This window comes from Triplophysa dalaica, chromosome 5 (assembly GCF_015846415.1).
Source record: "Triplophysa dalaica isolate WHDGS20190420 chromosome 5, ASM1584641v1, whole genome shotgun sequence".
Taxonomy (NCBI): domain Eukaryota; kingdom Metazoa; phylum Chordata; class Actinopteri; order Cypriniformes; family Nemacheilidae; genus Triplophysa; species Triplophysa dalaica.
The window spans coordinates 23,639,711-23,654,122 of NC_079546.1; the positions used below are offsets into that span (position 1 = coordinate 23,639,711).

Below are 14,412 nucleotides of genomic sequence, written 5' to 3' on the forward strand. Positions count from 1 at the left end.
TTGTTGAAATTTCAACATTGTTCAACATTAATTGTAGGTGCAAAAGTGATTTTGACCATTTTAACATTGACTCAATGCTTGTTTACTATTGGGGTTACCAATGTTTAGTATTTTCTTCTTCTCACAAAATTACTGTGAGTGAAAACTGAACCCAAACGCAGGACAGGTCAACGGTATAACAAACGTCTTTAATGAACAAAAGAAACAGGATGAAAATACCAAAATACAGTCCAAAGTCTAAATAGTAATCCACACGAAATGGCAATCACAAGTATACTACAAGTGTGAATAAAACGCACGTACAGAGATCACGAAAAAACAACAATGAACCGACACAAGAGTAGGAAAACACAGGGCTTAAGAAGGGAAACAATGACGAGGGATAAATACACAGGGAGAGCGACGGGCTGGTGATACTACTAAACATAATAGGGAGACAGGTGACGGAGATGAAACACTAATGGGAGACTAACGGAGAAACAAGGGGGCGGAGTTACACGGACGACAGGAGGACACGTGGCAAACTATCAAAACATACCGCCATGTGTCTCCACATAAAACAAAACATACACGCAAGACATGGTTCTGTCCTGACCTTGTCCAGGGAGTTAGAGAACTGAAAAAACAAGGACAAGGTCCTGACAGTTCTGTTGGTATTTTTAAAGATTTTGGGTACTTTGGTATAATACAATTATTTATAAGTGTTGCTTTGATCAAAATACATTATATTGGTACTGCAAATGCATTGATTGACTGTTGATTTTATGACAACTTTGAGTATTGTGCAAAATGTAAAACAACTGCTGCAGTTGGGTTGTATGTAACCCTGTATGACAGGTTTAAGTCTAAAAACACATGTTTGCTGTTTATTAGTTTACTTCACAAGTCATATTTTGCAACAGTAAACTTTATTCTTCAGGTCAGTCATTAATTTGATCATTTGTGTCCAGCACTCATCATGTCTACTCACAATAGAACACAGTTTCATTAGGTCTATAGTCAGTTTATGATGTGTGAGTCAGATCAGACAGAGAACACAGGTGTACACTGAACTCAACTTTACTACAGTATTTGATTCACATCATCAAATCTCTCCACCATCTGACAAACATGTTGAATGTGTTCATTATGAAGAGACAGAAACACATGCAGAACATCAACAGCTCACTGTTGTCTTTTATCAACCACATTCTTGGTTTGTTATTTACACAGCAGTCCATGTGGATGCTTTCTAGGTCTGCACGATAAATTGCGATTCCCTATCAAAGTGCAATTCAATCGATGTAAATGATGTAATGAAATTGTTAAGGCTGAGATTGTGTTTTATGTGCAGCTTGTTCATAAAGCACAGCTCTGTTATATGTGGGAAATACTGCTCCATCAGGAAGCAGTGCGTGTTTGAATCACTTTAAACATGCATTTAAAAAACATCACCCGTCAAACATCATCATTATAAGTATACTTTATTATCCTGAAAATACCTGAGGAGGCTTGAAAAACAGTGATAGAAAGATGCCAAATGCAGAAAGAAAACAGTATTTCCTGTGTATACGTATTGTACTTTTTCTATGGAGCATTAGAGTGTCTGTGCGAGAGCGCCATCTGGCTTTCAGATGCAGCTGCATTTAACAGTATTTCACTAACAAACTGCACATAAAACATCGCAGCCAACCACCAAATGCGTGCGATTTATTTTTTAATAATCGTGCAGCCCTATTGCTTACCATATTTGATAGCCCTTGTTTCAAGTAACACCCTGTCAGTTTATGATATCAGTTGAAAATGATTTATGGAGCAGCACTAGTTTAACAGTTCAGATGAGATTCTTCTTAGATGTTCAGTGACTGTAAAACCACTGAATGTCTCTCAGTATCAGACTCATGACTGATCTCATCTCGGCATCATTTCAGAATGAAAACATCATCTGAGCTCTAGAAACTACCTGAGATGTTTTTCTTCTCGTCCTACAGAAGGGTTGGAGTCACTGGTGGAAGATGGTGTCTGTAAAAGAGATCCTGGTAGACTCACTGAAAGATCTGAAAGAAGCTGAACTCAAAGCGTTTCAGTGGCACCTGAAGGATGTTAGTAATACTAAAGTTTCTGAACTGGAGAAAGCTGATGTCTTTGATACAGTAGATCAGATGGTGGAGCGTGAGACTCAAGAAGAAGCTGTGAAGATCACACTGAAGATCCTGAGGAAGATGAACCAGAACCAGCTGGCTGAAGGACTAGAGAACAAACACAAAGAAGGTAAAGGAAGAGTTTCATCTGATGTTAAAGTTCATGAGTCTGTTATTCTCTCTCCTTTATTTGACTGTGAAGCTGTTGATTGTGATTAAAGTGAGTTCAGAAACAGACTGAAGAACATCTTAAAAAAGAAACATGAGCGCTTATTGAATGGTGATATAGAGACTGAACTGAGGAAAGAGAAAAAATATTTTTAGAGCTTTTGCGTTATCGCGCAGAACTTTTGCGTTCTCTTGCAAATGTGGTGATGCGATCGCCCGATCTACCTATGCTTGAGGAAATGGTACGGTCCAGGGGTATAAAAGTAGACAGCACTGGTAAGCCAGATAGGTGTGTCCTACAGGGCTTCGGGAAGTGTCTTTATTTCCGGTGGGTTGGGCTACACGTCCAGCAGTGTGGCTGAGGAGTACTGCGGGCACTTTGAATGGCTGTTTTCTTTCGTGAGCCATTAGACAAGTTCCGCGTCAAGTGCGTGGTGCATTACGGGTCATTAGCTGCAGTGATTTGGGGTGTTGGAGGTGTTGCAGCTGGCTGAACTGACGCCATTTAAAGGCTGAACTGATGCTATTTAAAGGCTAAACCGACGCTATTTAAAGGCTAAACCGACGCTATTTAAAGGCTCAACTGGCTCCATTTAAAGGCTAAACCGACGCTATTTAAAGGCTGAACCGACGCTATTTAAAGGCTCAACTGGCTCCATTTAAAGGCTAAACCGACGCTATTTAAAGGCTGAACCGACGCTATTTAAAGGCTCAACTGGCGCCATTTAAAGGCTAAACCGACGCTATTTAAAGGCTGAACCGGCGCCATTTAAAGGCTGAACCGACGCTATTTAAAGGCTCAACTGGCTCCATTTAAAGGCTAAACCGACGCTATTTAAAGGCTAAACCGACGCTATTTAAAGGCTAAACCGACGCTATTTAAAGGCTCAACCGACGCTATTTAAAGGCTCAACTGGCTCCATTTAAAGGCTGAACCGACGCTATTTAAAGGCTCAACTGGCGCTATTTAAAGGCTGAACCGAAGCTATTTAAAGGCTCAACTGGCGCCATTTAAAGGCTAAACCGACGCTATTTAAAGGCTCAACTGGCGCCATTTAAAGGCTAAACCGACGCTATTTAAAGGCTGAACCGGCGCCATTTAAAGGCTAAACCGGCGCCATTTAAAGGCTAAACCGACGCTATTTAAAGGCTCAACCGACGCTATTTAAAGGCTCAACTGGCTCCATTTAAAGGCTAAACCGATGCTATTCAAAGGCTCAACTGGCTCCATTTAAAGGCTAAACCGACGCTATTTAAAGGCTAAACCGACGCTATTTAAAGGCTAAACCGACGCTATTTAAAGGCTGAACCGACGCTATTTAAAGGCTGAACCGACGCCATTTAAAGGCTTAACTGACGCTATTTAAAGGCTGAACCGACGCTATTTAAAGGCTAAACCGACGCTATTTAAAGGCTGAACCGACGCTATTTAAAGGCTCAACTGGCGCCATTTAAAGGCTAAACCGACGCTATTTAAAGGCTCAACTGGCTCCATTTAAAGGCTAAACCGACGCTGTTTAAAGGCTCAACTGGCTCCATTTAAAGGCTAAACCGACGCTATTTAAAGGCTAAACCGACGCTATTTAAAGGCTAAACCGACGCTATTTAAAGGCTCAACCGATGCTATTTAAAGGCTCAACTGGCTCCATTTAAAGGCTAAACCGACGCTATTTAAAGGCTGAACAGACGCTATTTAAAGGCTGAACTGGCGGCATTTAAAGGCTTAACCGACGCCATTTAAAGGCTCAACTGGCTCCATTTAAAGGCTAAACCGACGCTATTTAAAGGCTCAACTGGCTCCATTTAAAGGCTGAACAGACGCTATTTAAAGGCCGAACCGACGCCATTTAAAGGCTCAACTGGCGCCATTTAAAGGCTAAACTGACGCTATTTAAAGGCTCAACTGGCGGCATTTAAAGGCTCAACTGGCGCTATTTAAAGGCTGAACTGACGCTATTTAAAGGCTCAACTGGCTCCATTTAAAGGCTTAACCGACGCTATTTAAAGGCTGAACCGACGCTATTTAAAGGCTCAACTGGCGCCATTTAGAGGCTGAACAGACGCTATTTAAAGGCTAAACTGATGCTATTTAAAGGCTCAACTGGCTCCATTTAAAGGCTAAACCGACGCTATTTAAAGGCTGAACCGACGCTATTTAAAGGCTCAACTGGCGCCATTTAGAGGCTGAACAGACGCTATTTAAAGGCTGAACTGGCGGCATTTAAAGGCTAAACTGACGCTATTTAAAGGCTCAACTGGCTCCATTTAAAGGCTAAACCGACGCTATTTAAAGGCTGAACCGACGCTATTTAAAGGCTCAACTGGCGCCATTTAGAGGCTGAACAGACGCTATTTAAAGGCTCAACTGGCTCCATTTAAAGGCTAAACCGACGCTATTTAAAGGCTCAACCGACGCTATTTAAAGGCTCAACTGGCTCCATTTAAAGGCTAAACCGATGCTATTCAAAGGCTCAACTGGCTCCATTTAAAGGCTCAACTGGCTCCATTTAAAGGCTGAACCGACGCTATTTAAAGGCTCAACTGGCGCTATTTAAAGGCTGAACCGAAGCTATTTAAAGGCTCAACTGGCGCCATTTAAAGGCTAAACCGACGCTATTTAAAGGCTCAACTGGCGCCATTTAAAGGCTAAACCGACGCTATTTAAAGGCTGAACCGGCGCCATTTAAAGGCTAAACCGGCGCCATTTAAAGGCTAAACCGACGCTATTTAAAGGCTCAACCGACGCTATTTAAAGGCTCAACTGGCTCCATTTAAAGGCTAAACCGATGCTATTCAAAGGCTCAACTGGCTCCATTTAAAGGCTAAACCGACGCTATTTAAAGGCTAAACCGACGCTATTTAAAGGCTAAACCGACGCTATTTAAAGGCTGAACCGACGCTATTTAAAGGCTGAACCGACGCCATTTAAAGGCTTAACTGACGCTATTTAAAGGCTGAACCGACGCTATTTAAAGGCTAAACCGACGCTATTTAAAGGCTGAACCGACGCTATTTAAAGGCTCAACTGGCGCCATTTAAAGGCTAAACCGACGCTATTTAAAGGCTCAACTGGCTCCATTTAAAGGCTAAACCGACGCTGTTTAAAGGCTCAACTGGCTCCATTTAAAGGCTAAACCGACGCTATTTAAAGGCTAAACCGACGCTATTTAAAGGCTAAACCGACGCTATTTAAAGGCTCAACCGATGCTATTTAAAGGCTCAACTGGCTCCATTTAAAGGCTAAACCGACGCTATTTAAAGGCTGAACAGACGCTATTTAAAGGCTGAACTGGCGGCATTTAAAGGCTTAACCGACGCCATTTAAAGGCTCAACTGGCTCCATTTAAAGGCTAAACCGACGCTATTTAAAGGCTCAACTGGCTCCATTTAAAGGCTGAACAGACGCTATTTAAAGGCCGAACCGACGCCATTTAAAGGCTCAACTGGCGCCATTTAAAGGCTAAACTGACGCTATTTAAAGGCTCAACTGGCGGCATTTAAAGGCTCAACTGGCGCTATTTAAAGGCTGAACTGACGCTATTTAAAGGCTCAACTGGCTCCATTTAAAGGCTTAACCGACGCTATTTAAAGGCTGAACCGACGCTATTTAAAGGCTCAACTGGCGCCATTTAGAGGCTGAACAGACGCTATTTAAAGGCTGAACTGACGCTATTTAAAGGCTCAACTGGCTCCATTTAAAGGCTAAACCGACGCTATTTAAAGGCTGAACCGACGCTATTTAAAGGCTCAACTGGCGCCATTTAGAGGCTGAACAGACGCTATTTAAAGGCTGAACTGGCGGCATTTAAAGGCTAAACTGACGCTATTTAAAGGCTCAACTGGCTCCATTTAAAGGCTAAACCGACGCTATTTAAAGGCTGAACCGACGCTATTTAAAGGCTCAACTGGCGCCATTTAGAGGCTGAACAGACGCTATTTAAAGGCTCAACTGGCTCCATTTAAAGGCTAAACCGACGCTATTTAAAGGCTCAACCGACGCTATTTAAAGGCTCAACTGGCTCCATTTAAAGGCTAAACCGATGCTATTCAAAGGCTCAACTGGCTCCATTTAAAGGCTAAACCGACGCTATTTAAAGGCTAAACCGACGCTATTTAAAGGCTAAACCGACGCTATTTAAAGGCTGAACCGACGCTATTTAAAGGCTGAACTGGCGCCATTTAAAGGCTGAACCGACGCTATTTAAAGGCTCAACTGGCGCCATTTAAAGGCTTAACTGACGCTATTTAAAGGCTGAACCGACGCTATTTAAAGGCTCAACTGGCGCCATTTAAAGGCTGAACCGACGCTATTTAAAGGCTCAACTGGCGCCATTTAAAGGCTAAACCGACGCTATTTAAAGGCTCAACTGGCTCCATTTAAAGGCTAAACCGACGCTGTTTAAAGGCTCAACTGGCTCCATTTAAAGGCTAAACCGACGCTATTTAAAGGCTAAACCGACGCTATTTAAAGGCTGAACAGACGCTATTTAAAGGCTGAACCGACGCTATTTAAAGGCTCAACTGGCGCCATTTAAAGGCTGAACCGACGCTATTTAAAGGCTGAACCGACGCTATTTAAAGGCTCAACTGGCGCCATTTAAAGGCTAAACCGACGCTATTTAAAGGCTGAACCGGCGCCATTTAAAGGCTGAACCGACGCTATTTAAAGGCTCAACTGGCGCTATTTAAAGGCTAAACCGACGCTATTTAAAGGCTCAACCGAAGCTATTTAAAGGCTCAACTGGCGCCATTTAAAGGCTAAACCGACGCTATTTAAAGGCTCAACTGGCGCCATTTAAAGGCTAAACCGACGCTATTTAAAGGCTGAACCGACGCTATTTAAAGGCTCAACTGGCGCCATTTAAAGGCTTAACTGACGCTATTTAAAGGCTGAACCGACGCTATTTAAAGGCTAAACTGACGCTATTTAAAGGCTCAACTGGCTCCATTTAAAGGCTAAACCGACGCTATTTAAAGGCTGAACCGACGCTATTTAAAGGCTCAACTGGCGCCATTTAGAGGCTGAACAGACGCTATTTAAAGGCTCAACTGGCTCCATTTAAAGGCTAAACCGACGCTATTTAAAGGCTCAACCGACGCTATTTAAAGGCTCAACTGGCTCCATTTAAAGGCTAAACCGATGCTATTTAAAGGCTCAACTGGCTCCATTTAAAGGCTAAACCGACGCTATTTAAAGGCTAAACCGACGCTATTTAAAGGCTAAACCGACGCTATTTAAAGGCTGAACCGACGCTATTTAAAGGCTGAACCGACGCCATTTAAAGGCTTAACTGACGCTATTTAAAGGCAGAACCGACGCTATTTAAAGGCTCAACTGGCGCCATTTAAAGGCTGAACCGACGCTATTTAAAGGCTCAACCGACGCTATTTAAAGGCTCAACTGGCTCCATTTAAAGGCTAAACCGATGCTATTTAAAGGCTCAACTGGCTCCATTTAAAGGCTAAACCGACGCTATTTAAAGGCTGAACCGACGCTATTTAAAGGCTGAACCGACGCCATTTAAAGGCTTAACTGACGCGATCAGAAGGCTGAACCAACGCTATTTAAAGGCTCAACTGGCTCCATTTAAAGGCTGAACCGACGCTATTTAAAGGCTGAACTGGCGGCATTTAAAGGCTTAACTGACGCTTTTTAAAGGCTGAACTGACGCGATCAGAAGGCTGAACCGACGCTATTTAAAGGCTCAACCGGCGCCATTTAAAGGCTGAACCGACGCTATTTAAAGGCTGAACTGGCGGCATTTAAAGGCTCAACTGGCGCCATTTAAAGGCTGAACCGACGCTATTTAAAGGCTCAACCGGCGCCATTTAAAGGCTGAACCGACGCTATTTAAAGGCTGAACTGGCGGCATTTAAAGGCTCAACTGGCGCCATTTAAAGGCTGAACAGACGCTATTTAAAGGCTAAACCGACGCTATTTAAAGGCTCAACTGGCTCCATTTAAAGGCTTAACTGAAGCTATTTAAAGGCTGAACTGACGCAATCAGAAGGCTGAACCGACGCCATTTAAAGGCTAAACCGACGCGATCAGAAGGCTGAACCGACGCTATTTAAAGGCTCAACTGGCGCCATTTAAAGGATAAACCGACGCTATTTAAAGGCTGAACTGACGCTATTTAAAGGCTGAACCGACACTATTTAAAGGCTGAACTGGCGGCATTTAAAGGCTTAACCGACGCCATTTAAAGGCTAAACTGGCGCCATTTAAAGGCTGAACCGACGCTATTTAAAGGCTCAACTGGCGCCATTTAAAGGCTGAACCGACGCTATTTAAAGGCTGAACCGACGCTATTTAAAGGCTGAACCGACGCTATTTAAAGGCTCAACTGGCGCCATTTAAAGGCTAAACCGACGCTATTTAAAGGCTGAACCGGCGCCATTTAAAGGCTGAACCGACGCCATTTAAAGGCTGAACCGACGCTATTTAAAGGCTCAACTGGCTCCATTTAAAGGCTAAACCGACGCTATTTAAAGGCTAAACCGACGCTATTTAAAGGCTAAACCGACGCTATTTAAAGGCTAAACCGACGCTATTTAAAGGCTCAACCGATGCTATTTAAAGGCTCAACTGGCTCCATTTAAAGGCTAAACCGACGCTATTTAAAGGCTGAACAGACGCTATTTAAATGCTGAACTGGCGGCATTTAAAGGCTTAACCGACGCCATTTAAAGGCTCAACTGGCTCCATTTAAAGGCTAAACCGACGCTATTTAAAGGCTGAACTGGCTCCATTTAAAGGCTGAACAGACGCTATTTAAAGGCCGAACCGACGCCATTTAAAGGCTCAACTGGCGCCATTTAAAGGCTAAACTGGCTCCATTTAAAGGCTCAACTGGCGCCATTTAAAGGCTAAACTGACGCTATTTAAAGGCTCAACTGGCGGCATTTAAAGGCTCAACTGGCGCTATTTAAAGGCTGAACTGACGCTATTTAAAGGCTCAACTGGCTCCATTTAAAGGCTTAACCGACGCTATTTAAAGGCTGAACCGACGCTATTTAAAGGCTCAACTGGCGCCATTTAGAGGCTGAACAGACGCTATTTAAAGGCTGAACTGACGCTATTTAAAGGCTCAACTGGCTCCATTTAAAGGCTAAACCGACGCTATTTAAAGGCTGAACCGACGCTATTTAAAGGCTCAACTGGCGCCATTTAGAGGCTGAACAGACGCTATTTAAAGGCTGAACTGGCGGCATTTAAAGGCTAAACTGACGCTATTTAAAGGCTCAACTGGCTCCATTTAAAGGCTAAACCGACGCTATTTAAAGGCTGAACCGACGCTATTTAAAGGCTCAACTGGCGCCATTTAGAGGCTGAACAGACGCTATTTAAAGGCTGAACTGGCGGCATTTAAAGGCTAAACTGAAGCTATTTAAAGGCTGAACCGACGCGATCAGAAGGCTGAACCAACGCTATTTAAAGGCTGAACTGACGCTATTTAAAGGCTCAACTGGCTCCATTTAAAGGCTTAACTGAAGCTATTTAAAGGCTGAACCGACGCTATTTAAAGGCTCAACCGAAGCTATTTAAAGGCTCAACTGGCGCCATTTAAAGGCTAAACCGACGCTATTTAAAGGCTCAACTGGCGCCATTTAAAGGCTAAACCGACGCTATTTAAAGGCTGAACCGACGCTATTTAAAGGCTCAACTGGCGCCATTTAAAGGCTTAACTGACGCTATTTAAAGGCTGAACCGACGCTATTTAAAGGCTAAACTGACGCTATTTAAAGGCTCAACTGGCTCCATTTAAAGGCTAAACCGACGCTATTTAAAGGCTGAACCGACGCTATTTAAAGGCTCAACTGGCGCCATTTAGAGGCTGAACAGACGCTATTTAAAGGCTCAACTGGCTCCATTTAAAGGCTAAACCGACGCTATTTAAAGGCTCAACCGACGCTATTTAAAGGCTCAACTGGCTCCATTTAAAGGCTAAACCGATGCTATTTAAAGGCTCAACTGGCTCCATTTAAAGGCTAAACCGACGCTATTTAAAGGCTAAACCGACGCTATTTAAAGGCTAAACCGACGCTATTTAAAGGCTGAACCGACGCTATTTAAAGGCTGAACCGACGCCATTTAAAGGCTTAACTGACGCTATTTAAAGGCAGAACCGACGCTATTTAAAGGCTCAACTGGCGCCATTTAAAGGCTGAACCGACGCTATTTAAAGGCTCAACCGACGCTATTTAAAGGCTCAACTGGCTCCATTTAAAGGCTAAACCGATGCTATTTAAAGGCTCAACTGGCTCCATTTAAAGGCTAAACCGACGCTATTTAAAGGCTGAACCGACGCTATTTAAAGGCTGAACCGACGCCATTTAAAGGCTTAACTGACGCGATCAGAAGGCTGAACCAACGCTATTTAAAGGCTCAACTGGCTCCATTTAAAGGCTGAACCGACGCTATTTAAAGGCTGAACTGGCGGCATTTAAAGGCTTAACTGACGCTTTTTAAAGGCTGAACTGACGCGATCAGAAGGCTGAACCGACGCTATTTAAAGGCTCAACCGGCGCCATTTAAAGGCTGAACCGACGCTATTTAAAGGCTGAACTGGCGGCATTTAAAGGCTCAACTGGCGCCATTTAAAGGCTGAACCGACGCTATTTAAAGGCTCAACCGATGCTATTTAAAGGCTCAACTGGCTCCATTTAAAGGCTAAACCGACGCTATTTAAAGGCTGAACAGACGCTATTTAAAGGCTGAACTGGCGGCATTTAAAGGCTTAACCGACGCCATTTAAAGGCTCAACTGGCTCCATTTAAAGGCTAAACCGACGCTATTTAAAGGCTCAACTGGCTCCATTTAAAGGCTGAACAGACGCTATTTAAAGGCCGAACCGACGCCATTTAAAGGCTCAACTGGCGCCATTTAAAGGCTAAACTGACGCTATTTAAAGGCTCAACTGGCGGCATTTAAAGGCTCAACTGGCGCTATTTAAAGGCTGAACTGACGCTATTTAAAGGCTCAACTGGCTCCATTTAAAGGCTTAACCGACGCTATTTAAAGGCTGAACCGACGCTATTTAAAGGCTCAACTGGCGCCATTTAGAGGCTGAACAGACGCTATTTAAAGGCTCAACTGGCTCCATTTAAAGGCTAAACCGACGCTATTTAAAGGCTCAACCGACGCTATTTAAAGGCTCAACTGGCTCCATTTAAAGGCTAAACCGATGCTATTCAAAGGCTCAACTGGCTCCATTTAAAGGCTAAACCGACGCTATTTAAAGGCTAAACCGACGCTATTTAAAGGCTAAACCGACGCTATTTAAAGGCTGAACCGACGCTATTTAAAGGCTGAACTGGCGCCATTTAAAGGCTGAACCGACGCTATTTAAAGGCTCAACTGGCGCCATTTAAAGGCTTAACTGACGCTATTTAAAGGCTGAACCGACGCTATTTAAAGGCTCAACTGGCGCCATTTAAAGGCTGAACCGACGCTATTTAAAGGCTCAACTGGCGCCATTTAAAGGCTAAACCGACGCTATTTAAAGGCTCAACTGGCTCCATTTAAAGGCTAAACCGACGCTGTTTAAAGGCTCAACTGGCTCCATTTAAAGGCTAAACCGACGCTATTTAAAGGCTAAACCGACGCTATTTAAAGGCTGAACAGACGCTATTTAAAGGCTGAACCGACGCTATTTAAAGGCTCAACTGGCGCCATTTAAAGGCAGAACCGACGCTATTTAAAGGCTGAACTGGCGGCATTTAAAGGCTTAACTGACGCTTTTTAAAGGCTGAACTGACGCGATCAGAAGGCTGAACCGACGCTATTTAAAGGCTCAACCGGCGCCATTTAAAGGCTGAACCGACGCTATTTAAAGGCTGAACTGGCGGCATTTAAAGGCTCAACTGACGCTATTTAAAGGCTGAACTGACGCTATTTAAAGGCTGAACCGACACTATTTAAAGGCTGAACTGGCGGCATTTAAAGGCTTAACCGACGCCATTTAAAGGCTAAACTGGCGCCATTTAAAGGCTGAACCGACGCTATTTAAAGGCTCAACTGGCGCCATTTAAAGGCTGAACCGACGCTATTTAAAGGCTGAACCGACGCTATTTAAAGGCTGAACCGACGCTATTTAAAGGCTCAACTGGCGCCATTTAAAGGCTAAACCGACGCTATTTAAAGGCTGAACCGGCGCCATTTAAAGGCTGAACCGACGCCATTTAAAGGCTGAACCGACGCTATTTAAAGGCTCAACTGGCTCCATTTAAAGGCTAAACCGACGCTATTTAAAGGCTAAACCGACGCTATTTAAAGGCTAAACCGACGCTATTTAAAGGCTAAACCGACGCTATTTAAAGGCTCAACCGATGCTATTTAAAGGCTCAACTGGCTCCATTTAAAGGCTAAACCGACGCTATTTAAAGGCTGAACAGACGCTATTTAAAGGCTGAACTGGCGGCATTTAAAGGCTTAACCGACGCCATTTAAAGGCTCAACTGGCTCCATTTAAAGGCTAAACCGACGCTATTTAAAGGCTCAACTGGCTCCATTTAAAGGCTGAACAGACGCTATTTAAAGGCCGAACCGACGCCATTTAAAGGCTCAACTGGCGCCATTTAAAGGCTAAACTGACGCTATTTAAAGGCTCAACTGGCGGCATTTAAAGGCTCAACTGGCGCTATTTAAAGGCTGAACTGACGCTATTTAAAGGCTCAACTGGCTCCATTTAAAGGCTTAACCGACGCTATTTAAAGGCTGAACCGATGCTATTTAAAGGCTCAACTGGCGCCATTTAGAGGCTGAACAGACGCTATTTAAAGGCTGAACTGACGCTATTTAAAGGCTCAACTGGCTCCATTTAAAGGCTAAACCGACGCTATTTAAAGGCTGAACCGACGCTATTTAAAGGCTCAACTGGCGCCATTTAGAGGCTGAACAGACGCTATTTAAAGGCTGAACTGGCGGCATTTAAAGGCTAAACTGACGCTATTTAAAGGCTCAACTGGCTCCATTTAAAGGCTAAACCGACGCTATTTAAAGGCTGAACCGACGCTATTTAAAGGCTCAACTGGCGCCATTTAGAGGCTGAACAGACGCTATTTAAAGGCTGAACTGGCGGCATTTAAAGGCTAAACTGAAGCTATTTAAAGGCTGAACCGACGCGATCAGAAGGCTGAACCAACGCTATTTAAAGGCTGAACTGACGCTATTTAAAGGCTCAACTGGCTCCATTTAAAGGCTTAACTGAAGCTATTTAAAGGCTGAACTGACGCTATTTAAAGGCTCAACTGGCTCCATTTAAAGGCTTAACTGAAGCTATTTAAAGGCTGAACCGACGCGATCAGAAGGCTGAACCAACGCTATTTAAAGGCTCAACTGGCGCCATTTAGAGGCTGAACAGACGCTATTTAAAGGCTCAACTGGCTCCATTTAAAGGCTAAACCGACGCTATTTAAAGGCTCAACCGACGCTATTTAAAGGCTCAACTGGCTCCATTTAAAGGCTAAACCGATGCTATTCAAAGGCTCAACTGGCTCCATTTAAAGGCTAAACCGACGCTATTTAAAGGCTAAACCGACGCTATTTAAAGGCTAAACCGACGCTATTTAAAGGCTGAACCGACGCTATTTAAAGGCTGAACTGGCGCCATTTAAAGGCTGAACCGACGCTATTTAAAGGCTCAACTGGCGCCATTTAAAGGCTTAACTGACGCTATTTAAAGGCTGAACCGACGCTATTTAAAGGCTCAACTGGCGCCATTTAAAGGCTGAACCGACGCTATTTAAAGGCTCAACTGGCGCCATTTAAAGGCTAAACCGACGCTATTTAAAGGCTCAACTGGCTCCATTTAAAGGCTAAACCGACGCTGTTTAAAGGCTCAACTGGCTCCATTTAAAGGCTAAACCGACGCTATTTAAAGGCTAAACCGACGCTATTTAAAGGCTGAACAGACGCTATTTAAAGGCTGAACAGACGCTATTTAAAGGCTGAACCGACGCTATTTAAAGGCTGAACTGGCGCCATTTAAAGGCTGAACCGACGCTATTTAAAGGCTGAACCGACGCTATTTAAAGGCTCAACTGGCGCCATTTAAAGGCTAAACCGACGCTATTTAAAGGCTGAACCGGCGCCATTTAAAGGCTGAACCGACGCTATTTA

General features: G+C 43.7%; 1 pseudogene; it reads left to right on the forward strand.

The window, feature by feature from the left end:
* LOC130421477 (NACHT, LRR and PYD domains-containing protein 3-like) overlaps window positions 1-14,412 on the forward strand; it is a 57,983-nt pseudogene that overhangs the window by 10,048 nt on the left and 33,523 nt on the right.